The 19,958-nt window shown below is 39.7% G+C and overlaps 1 protein-coding gene across 1 annotated transcript in view; it reads right to left on the reverse strand.

Annotated features, from left to right (window-relative positions):
- PCDH11X (protocadherin 11 X-linked) overlaps positions 1-9,298 on the reverse strand; it is an 808,894-nt gene extending 799,596 nt beyond the window's left edge. Inside the window, exon 1 of the mRNA XM_023202925.2 lies at positions 8,923-9,298. The gene's annotated coding sequence lies outside the window, so the exon portion shown is untranslated. The remainder of the gene's footprint in view (positions 1-8,922) is intronic.
- Positions 9,299-19,958: the final 10,660 nt, after the last annotated feature.

Consider the following 19,958-nt stretch of genomic DNA (forward strand, 5'->3'; position numbering starts at 1 on the left):
CCGTTCACTTGTTTTCCATATCAAAACATCACTTTTTATGTTTTATAACATAATATGCACAATACATGTGCTTTTAATAATCTCTCTTCAAACCTAAATGTGGGAAACAGTATTTTCTAGATCTGAGCCAGAGTGGGAAATTGTTTACTGCAACCAAAAACAAACAAACGAACAAGTTTTGGATACATTTAACTTTCTGATAAAATACTATTATTAAATTTGAGCAAAGGTAATTAAAAAACCCTACATGATGGTGTTTTAAAATTCTAAACACATTGGAAAGCAGGGTACAAGTATGTGTGTGGAATTAAATTAATTAATGCTATCACCCGGTACTTTACATGAACTCCTGTAGCACTCACATCCCATCCCTGAGACTTCCTTTACTTATCTGTAAACTGAGGGGTTTGGACTAAATTATCTTTCTGGTCCCTTCCACTTCCAGAGTCTACAAAACCTGCACCATACTTGGTGTGCTGTAATGTAGAGTGACAATGAATACTTGTTGAATTCAATTTAATGTGACTATATATGACTTTGTTGTTGCTGTCATTCATTGTTTTAGCCCTATTAGAATATAAGTTTTTCAAAGACAGTACCCTCTGAAATTTCCTTAAGGGCCACCCTTCACATTTAAAGTATTGCAATGCTGGACAAGCCATAGGTCTTTAGTTATTGATGGTTAATGAATCAATACAGTCAAACTGACAATAAGTGCAGAGCCAAGGGACAAGGAAAGAATGTCCTAGATGTCTACTGCTTTCTGTAAAATATCACAGGATTTTTTTTTCCCTTTGCAAAGGGCCTTGAAATAACTTACAATTCCTTCATTTTACTTTTGGAGAAATTGAAGTCCAGGGAGGTGAAGGTTTTTGCCCAAGGTCACTCTCTAGACACTAATAAAACATAAATCATACAAGACCTTGTGTTCACACAATTCAAACCCCTGCTCTCACTGTACCTAAAAAGAGTTTGTAATCTGAAGACAACAAACAATGATTTGTATTTTGGGGATTTAATATCCTTTTGGTTGATATGATACAAACCCATACTCAACTGATTACCAAAGATATGCTGCTTCCAAAATGTCATGTCAGGAAAAAAACACTACCTAAAAATCATTGGCAAACATCCCCTAAAATAAATCTTATGTAAAAATACAGGTGTTCTAAAAAAAATGACAGTAGGATACTAGGATATAGCACTAAATATTTGCTACATTAAGTAAACTCAAACTTTATGGGCTGTCATTATGATGTGTCATAATTAAATTACTTTGTAAACAAAATGGAAGAAGCGTATGAGCATGTACTGTTAACATTTCAATAGTTCTACCATTTATTTAATATATATAATTCATATATATTCAATATATAAATAATATATAATTATGATTTTATATATATTATAAATAGTATTATAAATAATATATATGAAATCATATTTTTACAAAGCCTAGTGCACAAAGACACTAAATAAGAGAATATAATGCTGGTAGAAAATTAACTGACAAACTTATTTTAATGTATTTGAATATACTCATCTTTGAAATTTTTATTTTTTAATCCAAAACACAGTATATGTTTTGCTTTTTACATTCAGAACTTTGACAACATACACTTAAAGATACAAGAGAGGCAAGAAGGGATGTTGGGAAAAGACCTGGCTTGGAGACTAAAGACCATCAATCCTCTTGAGGCTTCCCCTCTTAATTCTGGAAATCCTTAGGGAGCTGATTTCATCAGTGGGAACTTCAGTCTCCCCATTGACAAAATGGGTATAATCATGCCTTCTTTTTCTATTCAAAAATTTTTATGAGACTAAAATAAAATAACTTTTTAAATGATATAAAAATATAAAATACTATACATATTGAAGGAGTTAAAGAATGAATCAAAATAAAGGTGACGGAAAACAATCTTTTAATTTCATTTTATGTGATTATAGTAACTGAATTATATAATGAGTTAAAATCTCAATTTGCACTCTAATCACTTAAGGATTTTTAAAAGAAATGACTTTTCCTTTAGTTTAATTAAAATCCATCAGCAAATTAATTGTATCATTGTCATGCTAAAAGTTAGATTAGATTATTAAAACAGTTTTTATTGAACAGAGAAAAATATTCTTCCGGAATTTATTCTCTTCTTTCATTTTCCTTTCCTCCTATTTACCCAAATCTACACATTCAAGAGAGCAGGTGTACAAAAATCATTCTTTCAGATTTGGGCTGGAAACAAAAGTTATAGCCACTGATGTTCTTTGTCTTAATATGTATTATATTGATCCAATGCTTAACACATTAGAGACAATTAAAAGGGCAGTTTAAATCCTTGAACAGTTGAGGATTTTTAGATTGCAAAAAGATAACAGGTACATTTATAATTTCTGGCAAGCCACTCCTCAAATTCCAAACAGTAATTGAAAAATACTGTTTTTCCCATGTTTTGGTGCTGTTTGATAATGAGAATGCAGTCTTTCCCCAGATGTAACTGAATATCAAAAGACACTTTCAATCTAAAATAGCTTTCTCTATTTGATAAACCTTTATTTTACAATGAACCTTGCACAGAGAATAAATCTTGAGGGACCATGGCACATAGGTCATTTGATGTTTTCTCCTAACAAAAGATGACCACATTTTAGAGACGATGCCTTTGTGAAGAACTTCTATTGAAAAGTAACACCATTTCAAATATGATTAATTTGAACATTGCAAGCCAGTTTGGAACATCAAGACATCTTACCTAGTTTTCTTCATTCTGGATACTGAATGATCAATAAAGTCATCAAATAACAGAACTCTGCTCAGACAATGACATGTAATTTGGAATGTTGTAATATAAAGTCAATGCAATTAAATGTTCCAAAATATTTTATTTTTCCCAAAGGTAAAATGTATATATGTCTTTGATGAAAAATGTATTTTTACAGCACACTCTTTCTTCCCTTCCCAATTCCCAACGATGTTGAATCAATTCCACTGAATGTAGACAGAGAAGGACGATATGAGAATTGCACCTTTACTATACACACACAAAAATAATTTTCGAAGAATGCAGTTAAAATAAAGCAAACAAGGGCTCCTTTGCCTTTGAACATTGGTAATTGTATGTTGACATGAACGCACGTTGACACAGACCTTAAAATCCTGTATGTGGGCAGAGGGGGTCTGCTGAGGGGGCTGCCTTCTCAAAATATTTAAACTTGAGCCTCTATACCAATCCCACAAAGCAAAAAAATAAAAATAAAAATAAAAATAAATAAAATAAAATAAAATAAAGAGGGGAGAAGGGAATAAAAATAAGAAAATTTCACCAAAAATATAAAAGGAATGACCCAGGGGAAGAGAATATAGCAGAAAGGATGGGATGCAGAGAAACAGTGTCAGGAGTGTGTCAGTGAAAAATTCAGAAAGGTTGGAAATACTCCCCAAAGTACAATATTTGAATCCCTAGCCACAACCAAAGGAAAACAGACATTTGCAGGCATAATAAAAATATATAACAAATTGAAGGAATTCCACTAAAAGTCTTGTGTGAAATAAAACAGCAAAAGACACAGAAAGGAAGAAACCTTGATGAAGAAAATTTGGCAAGTCTAAGCAAGTTTAAAGTAGAGTGGCTGGCTTTTCTTTCCCCTTAGCTTCTTTGAGGTCCATGAAAGATAGGACAATCTAAGGTGGCTAATAGGAAGGAGGATGTAAAAGGGGGAACTGAGTAGACAAATTAGCATGATAATTAATGCAGGGGAAAGAGGCGGGGGATAGCTGACTTAGAGGAGGAAAAAGAAGCGAGATACAGCTATCTGTTAGTGCCTAAAGGGAGGAAAAAGACGAGATTAAGAGGCTCTAACTGGTTGTAGAAAGAAGGCTGAGTAGGTAAACTGTTACATGATGTAGGGTTCAGAGATGATGCAGGGATGTGTGTAGAAAATGGGGTGAGGTGAAGATGAATGTGCTTGCAAGTTGCTGAAGGAGTGGGGGTCTCCCCAGGACACAGAGAGTTTACTCGATAGATGGAAGATGGGGAATTTTTCGAAGGCTGGATGGGGAAAGTGAGATGGTAAAAAGATCTAAGTGGATAGATGATGATGCCTAAAGAGAAATGTTCTTCCCCAAAGTAGCCTTCCTTTCTTTCTTAGTTATACTGATTAGCTTTAGGCCCTATTCATTCATTTGTCCTCTTTTCTGAATGTTACATTACCTTCTTAACATGTTTGCCTCCACTCTCTACTGTAATACATCAATGTATTCAATTCTTCATTTAAATGCAAACAACAATAATATTTCTACTGTGTGCCATCTATTGCCCAGTTTTCTCAGGCTATTTTGTTGTTGTTACTTTAACAAATTTCCTGGAAAAAATCGTCAAAGGCGTTTTAGGTCTACAAAATACACATATACCTCTAAACTTTGTAACAAGACATCAAGCCCTCATGCCCTCCCTTACTTATTCTGTGTGGGGAATGACCTTCCAGATATATTTCTTGGCTAGCCACTGACCAGGAATGACTATTTTTAAAACCACAGACCTCTCCCTCCTTTATGAACCTCTTCTCGACCTCTTAACAAAACTGAATTCCTCCCTCCATTATGCTCAATTACACCATTTATCACATTGTATCCTAGATCTATAAGAGTGTCATGGCTCAAAGAGGCCCATGCCATGTTTGTCATACTCTCTTTTGTATTCCTAGAACCTAGCACATTGTCTGGCACAGTAGGTGACTAATTAAAGTTTGTGGATTCTTCAGTGAATAAATACAGGGATGACACCTCCTTTAAAATGTGAAGCAAGATTCTTGGAGAGAATTGGCTTTCAAAATTTTATTCCCTGTATAATTCTTTCCCACTAAGAAAACGTGGCTGCCATACATATTTTTTCAATGTAACTCAAAGCCAGTGGCTTATATAAACTCTCCTTGTCGATGTGCCTCCCCTTTCTCCACCAAGAATCTTATAAATCCTAGCTAAAGGCTGTTGTGGGCTGCTTGCGCAGAGAAAAAGAATTTTCTGCTTTCTGAGTCTCTTAACCAGATTTCTTCCCTGCCACCAGCAGTCTGGAAGCTCTCTATCAAGAATTTCTATCTTGCAAAAAATATAAAGTTTTGAATACCAAGAGAAGGAAGAATGTGAAACCTGCAATCCCTTTTTCCAGGGCTTTCAGCTGCTGAAATCCAGCATTACCTGGGCGTCCTTCAGAATCCATTCCGGTGACTAAAAGGCCAGGGAGTCAGGGGAAGGGGCAGGGAGTGGGGGTGCACAGTTTATTTCAACCCTTAGTAAATGATCGAGCTCTAGAAAATGAGTGTGTTTTATGCTTGGTCGGAGTTTCTTTTCCATTCCTGTATTTCAGACATACAGCAACTTTAAGTTTACTGCCAGCTATACGTCATGAAAGGGAAGCTTTTCATCAAAGGGAAGAAGAAAAGGAAGGAGGAAAAATCCTACTTTTACAAATCAGAGTAATTCTCTGCTTCTGCTCCCTTTCCCCACATCTCTCACCTGCGTCCAAACCAAAACACAGTAGGTAAGCAGTTTGTTGCGAAACCGCTTGAAGGTTTTTTTTTTTTTTTTTTTTTTTTTTCCTTTGGAAGGTAATTCTGCTCCAGGCGCCAGTTGCCTCTACACACCCTGCCTCTGCCCCTCCCTCTTGCCCTGTGCAACCTTCTCCAACTGCATGCTGCGGCCCTTCTACCAAAGCTGAAGAAGGAATTGTCCGCAATCAGGAAAACAGATTAGCCTAAAATTTGGCAAAGCAGGGGCTTGCTCCTTAAGACTAGAAGAGCAAGCTCAGAAGGGAAGCCGCAGCGGGCTTCCGTCTTAAAGAAACCTATTCCTGCATCATCCCAATTTGGAGCGCGTGTCTCTAAATAAAGAGCATTGTGGTCTTTCCCCTATGGCAGTAGTGGATACAGCCTTTCCGCAACTTCCAATTTGCAGTTTCTTCTTTCTGTGAAGGGGACTCCCCAGCCAGCGCTTTCGCCTAAGGTTACAAACCCTCCCCCACCGCACAATTTTGTGGGAAAGATGACCCTCCCCGCCTTCTAGAGAGCTTGCTCTGTGACAGGCGAAGCAGCAGCCACGGGGTTTTTAAAGAGGCCGGTCTTCACAGCCTTCTTTTTTATCACCCGAGGGGAGAGAAAACAGCAGAAATTTAACACCGGTTACTACTATTATTGCATCTGGAACACTTGCCCTCTAAAATGTTGCTAAATAAGTAAATTCACTGTGAATAGTTAAGGTGCAAGCTGAAAAAGGGAGAGAGCTGGGGCGCGGAGGAAAGGAGGAAATGGAGGAGGGAAGACCCCAAATCCGGGTTTGAACTCCGGGTTTAAAACCCGCGGCGGGCCGCCAGCAGTGGCCACCCTCGTCTCCGGCGCCTTAGCGCGCCTCTGAGGAGCGAGGGACTGGAAGGGGGGGGGGCTGCGAGCCGGGACCCAGGAAGGGCCGAAGGGACACGAGGGCGGCTGCGCGCAGGGAGCGCGCGGGGCAGGGCTGCTCGCGCTTGCGGGTCGGACTCGCAGCTCGGCTTCCTATCGGCCGGGCCAAGCCTCTCTGCAGCTGACATCATTGCCAGAAGGAGGGGCTGCCCCTGCCAAGGCGACTGAAGAACAGGGTTCTCGGGCCTGGTAGGCAAAGGCGCTCCCTCGCCGCTTGGCGAGCGTGGCGCCCTGGCAGCTGCAGCGGGACTCAGCTTTTGGGAACTGCACGCGCAATTCTTAATTTAGTCGAGGGAGAAAGGTATCTTTAGACCTTAGCGCATCCATCTCTCGGTTCTTTCGTCAAAACCGCCCGCACACCGTCCGCGCTCTATGATGAACCAGACAAAGGCAAGAAAGGGGGAAACGTGTACATACACTATTACTTCGACTTGCTTCCAATTGCTTCCCCACCCCCATCCCCGCCGCGACACACACACACACGCATACACTCACACACACAGACCCACAGAGGAAAGGCCAGCCCTGGCGCTGGAATTTCCTGCCGGGATTGCGAGAGTTTGTTTCAAACAAGATTAAAAGTGGAATTCCGTCAGTCTTTACCAAGTTGCGCGGGTGCCCGCAAGTACCGTTTCCTTTTCTATTTTGAGTCACACCTGTTTTACTTTTTAGCGGGCCTAAGAAGACGGTCGCTTTAAGTCACAAAGCACCGCTATGTTCTCAGGTGTTGTGCTCAGCGTTCGGAATTCTCCGCATGCTCCTCAGGTTGTTTCCTGGTTGCAGCGCTAAGAGCGCACAGGAGACTGCTATGACACCATCGCCTCCTCCCCATCTTTGCTGCCCCCCTCCCCCTTCTACCCGGATTTTCAACCAGTTTCTTCCACACACTTTTCTTCGTACAAACAGATCCTAGGCTGGATTTAAATCCCATTTTGTGATGTTTCCACACAAGAAAAGGACACTTTAAAATTTTTTATTTTGTTTGTTGTTGAGCTTTCTTTTTCTTTTGTCCTAGCCCCTCTTCCCCACGGTTTCTGCTTTGTGGGTGTGTGCCGCAGTGGCGCAAATAACAATTCCCAGCCCCCAGCCCCCATTTTGCATCGGAGAGGCTAGGGCTCACCCATAAGCGCTTCACATGAGCAGCCTAGCGCCCCACACCCTAAGCCGCAGGCGGGCGAAGCAGAGGAACGCGGAATAAATCATTCTGAAGCAAAAGGGCCCATCTTCGGTTAAGCTTTAAAAGTCTTTCCTTGGGAGAGGCAAGGAAGCGGCTCTGGCTATACACTCTGAGAAAGTGACCTCTCCGCCTACCCCTCAGTCCCTTTGCGACTAAGCGCTCAGATGCAAGTCCCAGCTGCAACCCGGGCGGACTGCCGCTCCGCTTTTCTAAAGTCTAAAAAATGCACCCGTTTGCGGCTACTCGCTTTTAAAAAGTCACATTTTCCGATGAATCTCTTTTAAAAGGTACATTACTTTTCTCGGGGAAAAAAAAAAAAGCCGTTTTATCGCTACGCGCTTTAAGAAAAAGAATTCCTTTGTGAGGACGTGAACTGTTTCTCGGTTCTCTCTCAGAAAACACCATCTATTTATGGGATAGGTGGGCGGTTTATTGATTTATTTATTTGGCTAAGGGATTACAAGTCATTTCTTTAGAGAAAGGGGAACCCTTTTATGTCTGGCAATACTCTTAGAAGAGTCATTGTTTTAAAAATGAGAAAATGATGCCGTTTTCCGGCTAGATTATAAGTTGGTTTAAAAAAAAAAAAATAGGCAGTATTTCTCACACCTACCATCTCTACATCCAGCAGGTGCTGGCTGAGTATAGCCCCATAAATAGGGCGGGAAGGAAGGGCGGGGAGGCGAGCGCCAAGAGAAACAGTACCGGGAACCCTGTGCGCTCCTGGCTCTCCTGGCTCTCCGCTCTGCGCCAAGGGTCGTACCCTCAAGGGTTGGAGCCAGCCTGGCAGGGATCCAAACCCGAGCCCCCAGAGGAGCGCAGCGAGGCCGGGGACAGTTTCTCGGCTAGAGGCATCGCCCCTCAGCTCCCATCGCTCTGCCGGGCGACTCGGGAGTCCGGAACGTGCTCTTTTGTCAACAACCGCCCCAATCTTAGAGTTTCCCTCAGCCTCACTGAAGCTGGCTGCACCCATTAAAGGGAGAGACCTTTTTGCACAGCCAATGTCGGGGAAATTCATGCGCCGACACATTTCTGACAAAAGTGAGTTTTCCCAAAGTAACCAAGCGCAGCGGTGGCAGTGCCAAAAAGATATTCTCCCTGCGCTCACCTCCGGGGTTTGCTCTTTCTCTTACCTCCTGGGAAGAGAAGGGGGAAGAGAGAATAGTAGAAGCGTCTTTAAAACCACCCAGTTGTCATAGTTCAGACCTCAGGGGCAGGCAGCGGACAGTGTCCGCGCACTAAGTGTGGAACTCACGCCTCCCTGGCAGCACCCTGTACAGATACCCAGTCCGGTTACTTACCTATTAACGATGCCTTTAGAGTAGAATGAAGAGGTAAACGAAAAGGAGAAAAAAAAGGCTTCCGCCCGCTCCACGGAGACTGCGACTGCTGTAGCGGGCTCTACCGCCACAGCTCGCAGTCCGCAGAGCAGCCGGAGTCGCTGAGGTTGTTTCTGAGGCTATTCAGGCAGCCCGGGCTGCCTGTACTGCCTGTATCGCCGCTGGCTCTGCCACTCTGTGCACTCTGTTTGGCTTGCCTTCCGCTTTGCCGCGCGGGTAGCTCAGTGCAGCTCCGGCTCACGGCTTCTCCCGCCCCGACAGTTCGCCGACTGCAAGGAGCCAGTGCCGAGCCAGCCCTTTTGAATGGCGAAGGGGAGGGACTTAACAGAGGGGGAGAAAGGGGAAGGAAGGGGGGTGAACCAGGGGAAGGCGTGGGGAGAGAAGTGAACCAGTGTCCGGGCCGCCTGCTGGGAAGGGATGGCGCAGCACCAACTGCTGAGTACCCCCCTCTGGTCCCCACTCCCTGCACCTCACATCCCCCATCCATCCGGGGGCGGCCCCTCCCCGCTGACGGAAAACCAGAAAGAAGGGCGGGGGAGAGATGGAGGTAAGCTTAGGAAGTTACTGCTCGCCTCCTGGAGAAGGAAGCCGAAAGCGTGCTGGCTGCACTCTCCCGTGCGGGACCCGCTGCTGGAGAAAACGCGCCGCTTTCGGACTGCTAGCTTTCCTGAGCAAAACCCAGGGCATGCAATGTTCTCCTCGGTCCTCTGCTCGCTGTTCTCTTAGGCTTCCCTTTAAATTTCACTCATTCACATTTTCTCAGAGAAGTTTGATTTTTCTTGTGTGTTTTTCTTGTGATCCCGCTGGCTGCTCTGACTCCAGCTAGAGAACAAGCATCCTATAGCACCGTTTTCTCATACAAAGGATACTTAAGGCAGACTAGGGGAAGTAGGGGCAGGAGCCTGGCAAAGTCACAGTTGGAGCTGAGAGGCTGTCTGCATATATCTTACTCAACTGTGAGCGGGATCTGGTACTTCGATCACCTTTCCAGATTAATCCTCTGACAGCAGCGAAAGGGTGTGTGTGTGTGTGTGTGTGTGTGTGTGTGTGTGAGAGAGAGAGAGAGAGAGAGAGAGGGAGGGAGGGAGGGAGGGAAGGAGAAGTTCTAGCGACCTAGCATTTGGCTACCCCAGAGAGCAAGCAGGAGTGAGTCAGGTGGCATTGCTGCCAGAGACCAGGCAGCGTTGCGGGCATGGACGGCGCTTTTCCAAGGTAGGAAAGGGTGCAAGAGAGGGAGGAAGCCAGCCCGGAGCCTCATGCCTGGTGCTTACCAGCGAGCTCTGGCTGCCTGGTGGGCGACGGCTGGGTAGGCATCAGGGTGCCAGGTCCCCAAGGACCACTAAAGCTACTGGTTTATGCCTTCGAAGGGTCCTGGGTATAAGGAAGTAGGGGCCAATTCCCCCGTTCCTGGCATGTGATTATAAAACCAATAGTAACAACATCAAAACCACCCCAGATGGTCAAGGAACAACTCCTTAAATTTACCCAGGGGCCAGAGAATGAACCAGGTGAATTTTCTAAATTCCTCTCTCCAGAAAGGTGTACGATTTTGTGGGGAAAATCCACTTTCCGTGCTTATCCTGTAGAAAAACTTATCTTTCTGGTGTTGTGCAATTTTTTTTTAAAGGAGGTGGCTCTTTTTCCTGAAACAAAAGGAGAAAAAGTAGAGAATGTTTTAGAGCACCAAGAACCCAGTATCCATTTTTTATTTTTTAGTCTACTGAATGGAAGAGGAGATGACATCTGCATAGACATAGAACACCAAAAAGGAAAAAAAAATCAGAATTGTAAGAAGTTGCTTTTTTCTAATAGCTTCTTCAGGGAAAGTTTTTTTTTTTTTTAACTGAAAGGCAAATCCTTATGACTTGTTTCCCCACTATATCCTTCTCCATCTTCTTAACTGCCTCCTTTCCAATTCCTGATATTTTAAAGGTTAAAACCTTGGTTCAAATATCCCTCACGTCACTTTTTTTGCATATTTTTATACCCAAAGCCATACTACTAGGAGAAACATCAGCACCGCAGCTCAATGCAGGTCTCCATGAAAGAAAACAGAGAAATGTTTACTTGCACAGGTGTGAGGAGACACTTCACTATTACATTTTGCTCCTCGTGTAACTGTCCCTCCATTATTCACAGTATCCAGCACATGCTTTGTACTCTTGTTGGGAGCTAGGAAATGTCTGAGAGGGGAAATCAGAAGCTGCTAAATGGTTACAGCTCTGACTCTTGGGGATTGCACTACTGGGTGAGACTGTGTCATGGGAGATGGCAGGAACTCAATGCAAATAAAATCACTGATTGATCCGGGGACAGTGTGGCACAGGCATGCTATGGGAGTGCTTTCAGAATACTAACAATTATTCATAACATCTACATTAGATACCAATTAATTGATTTCTGAAAATTTCCATTTAATCCCTAGGCAGGAGAAGATAACTATTTCATCACCATTTAAAGTATTTAAAGTTATGATCATGACAGACTTATGAGATTAATATTATTATTCCATTTTGCAATTCCTGACACTGAAGTTCATAGAGAACAATTGGTTTGCACAAGACCATGGCACTAAAGAGTAAAAGACTCTAGATTTCTATTCAAGGTATATAACTCATAAATTCAGCTACATGGTTACTTTATAGTTAATCTGAATTCTTCTATACATAATATGGAGCAGGGCATTTAGTTTTAGGTGTATAGTCCAATAGAAAATGATCGGTATAGATTAGAAACATTACTTACAGACCAAGGATGCTCTACTAGTTGAACTAAGTAATCCAGAAAATTACCTGAGAAATTGAGTCTGTTGAAAAGACTGACAGAAATCCACATCTGAAAATAATGAAAATTTTCCCCCATTTTCTTTTCTCCTGTGTTCTGTCTGATGGTGGCACCAATGAGCAACAGAATAACGAAAAGCCACCTGGCAAAAAGCTCTAGGCATTCTAACTCTAAAAGGACCGAAGAAGACCCTTTATCTGACTGCAGACAGAAGAACTCCCCGTTACTGAATGTTTTTTATGTACCATCTGCATTATATAAATTGTCCTATTAATCCTCCAAACCATTCTGTGAGGTAGGTGTTATTAGCTTCATGTTTTCCTTAACAAATGAGAAAACAGAGCCTCAGTAAAAATGGCCAAGGTATTATAGCTATAAAATACACAGAAATTCCAACCCATGTTACGTCCAGTCCATTGTGCTGCCGTTCAGCATATGGTCTTCAGATTGTGTAGTGACGCATTTTCAGAATGTGCATTACATCTAAAATTTTATGACTAACAGAAGTCCTCAAAACCAAAAAGGGCACTGTGGGAATCTGGTTTTTGGATGAGGTGTCAAGAAGGAACTGTAATATTTATTGCATTTTTTTCCTTCAGTGTTTCCATTAGGATCCTAGACCAGGGTTCTGCTATGATCACAAAAGGGAAATTATGGTAATATATACCCCATAAACACGGAAATATGCCTATTCTGTGAGGGGAAAACTATAAAGCCATTATGCTTATATAATGGATCAAAGAAGAGTTTTCAAAAACATCAGTGAGTAAGGATGTTTCTCAGGCCTGTAAGAATTGATTAAAGCCAAGAAATAACATGCCCATCTAAAAAAGGATTGATCAGCCATAGAATCCTAGTGAAAGAAGACTCAGAGAGGTGAGCATTGGCAACACCTATTCATGTACATTTTCATTTCTCTGGCAAAATCACCCTTGATATGAGATTGATGAAGCCAATCAAATATTGTTATTTCAATTCCCCTTGCATGAAACATCCCTTATCAAGCAATCTGTCATCTCATTGTGATCTGTCTTTCCATATAGTCTCTGTTCAGAAAGAGAATGTACAGGTCATGCAGATAGACGACAACAGAGTGATTTGTATTTATCATGTGACAGTTATTTCGTACTGAATTCCATTCTTTTTTGTGTTGTACATCACAAATTGCACTATACATTGCACAGAAATGTTATAATCAATGAATCATCATTGCTATTGGGAAAGTAGATTGGTGTGTGGGAATGAAACAGAAAGACTGGATAAAACACATTCTCCAGGATATTTTTACTGTTTAATATTAAACCATCAGCAACAATTGCATTCAGTAGGAGGGAGTGATGCTCAGTAGTTAAGAAAAAACCTTTGGTTTTTGACCAAATTTGGAGTCCTGGCTCTGCCATGTTCTAGCTGTCTGGCTGTGAAGAAATTAATCTCTAGACTTGTATTGTCCGATAAGATAACCACTACCTACATGCTACTGAGCATATTAAATGTGGCTTGCCCTAGTCGGCATATGCTTCAAGTGTAAAGTACACACCCAATTTTGAAGGTATATCACATAAACACACATACATACACACACACACATGCATACATACACATATGTAAAACATATTGGCCAGGTGCCATGGCTCAGGCCTGTAATCCCAACACTTTGGAGGACCAGGGTAGGAGAATTGCTTGAGCTCAGGAGTTCCAGACCAGCTTGGGCAACATAGTGAGACATCATCTATACTAAAAATAAATTCACCAGGTGTGGCAGTGTACACCTGTAGTCCCTGCTACTGAGGAGGCTGAGATGGGAGCATTACGTAGGCCCAGGACTCGAAGGCTGCAGTGAGCTATGATTGTGGCATTTTACTCTAGCCTAGGCAACAGAGCAAGATCCTGTCTCAATATATAATATAATATGATATAATATAACATAATACAACATAATATACCATTATCATTGCATATCAGTTACATGATGAAGTAATATATTGACTCATTGGTTCAACAAATATATTATTAAATTAATTTCAAATGTGTATTTTTAATATTGTTAGAAAATTTCAAATTACATGTGTGGCTTGTATCACATATTTTTTTTGGACAGAGCTGTCCTAAAAAGCTACAGTTCCTTCATCTAAAATTGGGGATAATAACCTTATCCACCTCAAAATATTATAATGATATTTAAATAAGGTAATTCACCTAAAATGCTCAGCACAATGTCTAACATAAAGCTAAAAGGTTATCACTCTCCAAGACATAAAAAATAAAGATGTTAAGGAAAATTAAAAGATAACTTAAACCTCAAAGGGATAGAGACTGCTTAAAGCAAAAGCCTTAGTTAGGAACTCATTTCTCTTTATCCCAAGTGAAATCATTCTGCTTCTCTCTTTAAAAGCAACAGCAAACATTCATGTGCAGTCATATAGGTAGGGGATAATACTGTGACCTACAAATATTATAGTGTATATGCAAATGATTTGAGAAGTTAAAAGTACTTTCTCAATTCCAAGCATTTTTACTATCATAATTTGTACAGGCAGTTTTACATTTAATTGGTAGATATTTCTAGTGTTCAGGCATTCACATCACAAGTGATAATAAGGCTGAAACTGGTACAGGTACACAAAAGACAAATGAATTTCTTCAGAAGCTAAAGATAGAGAAATGGGAGAAGGTCTGCTAGTTGCAGAGCTCTATGCTGTCTGTAGTTTAACTGCTTTACCTAGCAGCTCACCAAATGCATAGCTCAGCTGGAGACACTAGAGGGTACTATTACTGAAAACATAGATGAATGAAATCTTTCTGCACACTTCCCCCTCTCCACCACTATAATGGAAAAGAATATTTGAAAAGGGCATATCTGTGAAATGAAAGTAACATTTCTCCATTCCCTCTTGTATACGACTTGCAAGGTTTTTTTGGTTTTTGTTTTTTAGACTTGGGATTGGCCTTACAACACTAACAAAATTAAAAAAAAAAAAAATACTAGAAGTATGCTATAGTGCTTGGGCCAATAATTGGGAACAGTTTGAACTCGTTCTCTGCTCTGAGAAAAGCTTTACTGAAAGTCCAAGGAGGGGAGGAAAAGAAAGGCTTTCTATAGAGGAAAGATTTTGATAAGAATTCTTACCTACTTCGACAACCTCTGTAATTAATAATAAGGGTGTGACAACTGTTTGGTAGTCAGTTCATATATAAGATTTTTTTCTTCCCCAGTAGCCTTAAACAGCTCCACAATTGCAGTGGATAAAAGTTATAGCTGAATTTCTTTCATAAGAACCTGACAATTACAGGCTTATGTTTATAGCTGAACTTTGTTGAAGCACTGAGCTCTGATTATAAATGATTGTAAATGTGGGGTTGTTCTCAAGGTTGCCATTTTCTCCTGAAGAATTCATTTCTCCTACTGTACTCTTATTTTTCTCCAAATGAATAGCTGCAAACTGTACCAGATGAGGATTTTCATCTGTGTGCTATTGGCCTGTGTTGTGACGGCAGCACGTGAATGAGGAAAATTATTGTTTTTTTAAAGAGTAGAATGATTAGAATGCTATTAACAGTCTTTATCTTTCTTGTTTCTTTAGGAGAGGCTTTGGCTTGAGTTATCCAGATGTTGCACGGTGAGGTGAAGGACTCCAACAGCTTTGTTTGTTGAAAAAAGCAGAATCCTTTTTTTCATTAACAATGAGAATGAATTTTTCTATCCCATCACAATTTCTATGTGGCCATCTCTTCAGGACATAGGTATCAGCTACTGCTTTAAATTTAGGAAATGCACACACATATGTAACCAACCACATACTGTTTCCAAAGCAATATATTGAGATTGATACAAATACACATTTTTCAAGAATCCTGGACTAATCCCACACTACTCTGAGCCTTCTTTACTTTTTAAGCCTCTTTATTTCTATTATATGACTGTGAACTAAGTAGATTTAACTTTTGTATGCTTTGTAAAATCAGTTATATTTTCTGATATGTGATAACAAATATACTGTGTATTTCATTGAAACATATAGGAAAACTGCTCTTTTTTTTTCCTTTTAAAATCAGTGCCTATGGTTTAGTCAACAAAGTATTTAATGAATGACTGTTTTGAGCCATTTTTAATTGGCTGGACTACTGCAGACATACCATTTTAAATGATTACACATATGTTTAGAGAATCAGCATAGGATTTTTGTTTTTTCTTTGAGATTGAACAATTTTTATTTCATCATTACTAAAACTTAGCTGACAATTTTTATTTTGTCATTGCTAAAGCTTAGCTGAATGTCAGTTTCTGCCTTTAAATAAAATATCCTAATCCAGGATTATTCTCTATTGCAAAAATGCAGCTGGTCTCAACTATTCCTTTTATATTTTATTTCACATAGGGTAGAAAATGGTGTGTCACTGTACTTTCATATAATAAAAAGATGTCTTGAATTTTAAATGTAATTGTCCTTTCTTGAGTAACTTCTAAATGAAGTGAAACCACAAAGGCAGTTTGGCATACTATTGATTCTATCCTGGTTATCTTTTTTGTCAGGCTAGAATGTGAAGAGAAAGGGTTTGGAGCACAGAATGATTTTCCTTTAAAGAAAAAAAAAAAAAGAATGAAAAATGGGTAATGAAAATAAAATACTGGACCTAGATTCCCAACTCTGTGAATGTTATTATTAGCCTCCACCTTCTCTACCCCTGTCGCTGGAGCTTGACACTCTAGTCTATCCTTCAGGCTGAACCTAATCCTGTCATAATAAAGAATCCTTCAGAAACCTTCACTTTGTCAACTGATGGGTTTCTGAATTCGATATTTTTTCAGACCCAGAGTTCAGTGTTCTTGTAGTGGATCGACCAAATCTGAGTTTTACTCCAAGTCCAAACCTAGTGGTCTAGTTCATACAATCAGTCGTCTAATTCAGTTATCTGGGGGCACTGTAGTACCCATTAGTAGTACCAGTGCTCAGGCTCTGATAGCTGGAGCACTGGCACCCTGCTTAGTTTCCACCAGTCCCTTTCCGTGGTGCTCTCAGCTCAATGTCAAGGAAATATTACCTGCTTTGCTGAGGGTCATGATCCCAAAAGGACAAACTGCTTAGCACTGTCCTACAAATAAGATTACTTATGACTCTAGCTTCTCATTTTATGTGTTATATCCTTGGACCATTTATTCTATGGAAGATGCTGAAGTGGGTAGGCTGTGTTGGTAAGACTTTCACAGTTTATCAAAATAAGTAATGATATGTCTTCCAATGACATTTATTATTATTGAAGAGTGTGACTGAATTACTTAACACCCACACTTCCAAAACCATATTTAGATCCAAAAACTAGATTTGGATAAATCCTAGATAACTGGAAGATAGTCTTTTATCCTCAAGTCGATTAGGTCTCAGAGAAGAGGAGGAGAAGGAGGAGGACGGTGGGACATAAGGAATAGGCAAACTCAGGGTCCTGAGGAGGAGAGGCAGTAGGGATCCTTTTTTTCTTTTAAAATTATTTTCTTTTATTTTTCCTTCAACTTCACTACTGTAACTTTTCAAATTTATACCATGCTACATCTCTTTCAACTTTTCTACATGTACTCCAGTGGGGTAAAATGCTCATCTGGAGACTGGTGTGGAAGTGAAGATGACAGGGAAGAAAGAAATTGAAGTCACCTAATCCCTTCATGATGATTTCCTTTCTGCAAACTCTTTAAGGAAGAGAAGGGTGTTAGAAGTTAGCAAATGATGTAAAGACCACAAATTGGTGTTCAAACCCTGTTCCCAAACTCCTAATCTCTTTACTTTGAGCTCCGGAGACCTGAGTTTAGGCAGTGCAGTCTGCAATAGAAAGCGAAACTAGGAGAGAAGGCAGTGATGGCGTGTGCACTCTGTCCAAGGCCCTCTAGGGGGCAGCAGAGGAACAAATTGGAGCTGGGGAGGTAGGCGTGGTGTAGGATTATATAGAGGATTTCCTGTGTTTCTTTAATACGTAAATATGTGTCGTGACTCTCCAGCAGGGGCATATTAAAAGTTTATTCAACTAGGGAACCTTTCTGAGGTAGTATGAAAAATACTGCTTAGCAGTTGTAAAAGTGCTTGGCTCTTCAAACCTGTCAGCCTATCATGATGAGGTTGATCACTCTGCATATAGCTATTTCTTTCTATTAACATTCATGTTATCCCTTGACGTGCTACTGCTCAAACCAGACCAGACTCAGTTTCAGAACTGAGACAATGAAGAGCAATTTATGGACATGAAAATGAAAGGAAATAAAAAGAATAAATCTGTACATTGTAACACAGACACAAGGACTTCTCATTATAACTATTTTTGACGTAATATATTACATTTTTGCCTAGAACTTGTGATGTATGTAACACAATTTTAGTTTAATAAGCTCCTTTTGTTTTGACTATGTTTTTACGGCATGACATGTAGGAAAAATAAATGGCTATGATGTACATTACCTAAGAATCTAGAAAGCCTCGATTCAACTTGTGATTCTGTGACATTCTAGCTGTAGAACATTTGATAAGTTACTCAAATTCTTTCAATTTCAATACCTATGTATTGAGAAATGAAATTACCTTGAGAATTGTTATTAGAAACATAAATGAGATAACATGAAAACTGCTATGAAGTACCTGATAAAAATATTTCAATGTAATTTAGCACTCAAAAAATTAGACAGCAAAAGCAGTCATTGAGGTAAAATGAAACAAAAGAAAGGGGAGGTGGATATAGCTTTATTATCCATTCACTCATTTGTTAGTTCATCTATTCATTCATAAACAAATACTTATTGAAGAACTCTACATCCCAGACACTTTTTAGCCATATTAATTCATTAAATAGACGTTCTACTTCATGTTTGGTTTTTAGTTCTAGACAGTGAGTTATATAATGATAAGTACAACCCCAGCATTGTATAAGTCACTATCCCTTTCACTACCTAATTGAAGTAGGCAGGTAAAAGGGACTGGTAACCTCAACTTATTTGCATAAAATAAATATTCCCTCTCACTCCCACCACACAATTTGAATCTCTCTGAGGATATATTGCACCCTGAAATACAGTTCAAAATGTGTAATTCACATAATCATTTGTATACACATCTATGTTTATAGATATGGATACAGATATTGATATAGATATATGGTGATGCATATTTTGCAACAGCGTGTTGTTCTTATTTTATATCTTATGAACAGCCATGCATTGATTGAATAACTGATACAAATAGAGGCAGATTTAACATGGAGCTAATGAAGTTTAAGATTGAGGGCCCTTCACTTACACTGGCCCCTTCTGAGGCCTGACACTACAAAATCATTTTCATATGAAGAGGCAATCCAATGATAGGCACCCAAAAATGTTGGGAAAAAGTATCATAGATATATATGTATAGGAAAAAAAACCTAATACATATAGGGTTTGGTAGTCTTTACACTTGCAGGCATCCACTGGTGTTCTTAAAATGGGAAAAGAAAAATATTATAGAGATGTGTCAAGCAGCTTATTATTAAAAGTATAGAATTTTCTTGGATTCTATAATGTTTGTCATATTTGTCAGCTTCTATAAATTTGGTATTTGTTGTAACCTCTCTTTATAAATAAATATTCTGTTTATACAAAATTTTGTGTGATAATTTTGTATTCTTTTTTGTTAAAGACAGTTAACATGTGTAAGTTTGAGGTTCCAAAAACCAGGATTCATCCCTATTTATCCATATCAAAAGACCTGCCTTTTATTCTTACAGAGGAAATACAAAATTTTTAAAAATGGAACTTAAGTTATAAGTTTGGGACTTCATGAGTAGATTAATTTGGACCTACAAAAAACTTCAAATTTTAATTCTGAAAAAATTTAATAGTTTCTGTAGCTTTCTGTAGTATGATTCTTAGCTACATCAGTGACTAAAGGGAAAATAGAAACAAAACCTCTATACGCTTGTGGAAGAGATTATAGCCCTTTCATTTACAGAAAGCATGCAATAACCATATGTAGCTCTGTAAACTAGGACTGGCCTTTATCAACTTAGAGATTACTGAATTTGTTCAAGTTTTGGACTTTTGTTCATAAACATTTTTATTCTCAGATAATCATCCGTCATGTTTAAAGGACATATGGGATTCCTGACAAATCAAATAAAATGGAATTTTATGTTGAACATAAAATAGAAAACTATCAAATCAATCATTCTTTTGAGTTCTATGATGACAATCTTCTCTTGGATTA

This window comes from Piliocolobus tephrosceles, chromosome 12 (assembly GCF_002776525.5).
Source record: "Piliocolobus tephrosceles isolate RC106 chromosome 12, ASM277652v3, whole genome shotgun sequence".
NCBI lineage: Eukaryota > Metazoa > Chordata > Mammalia > Primates > Cercopithecidae > Piliocolobus > Piliocolobus tephrosceles.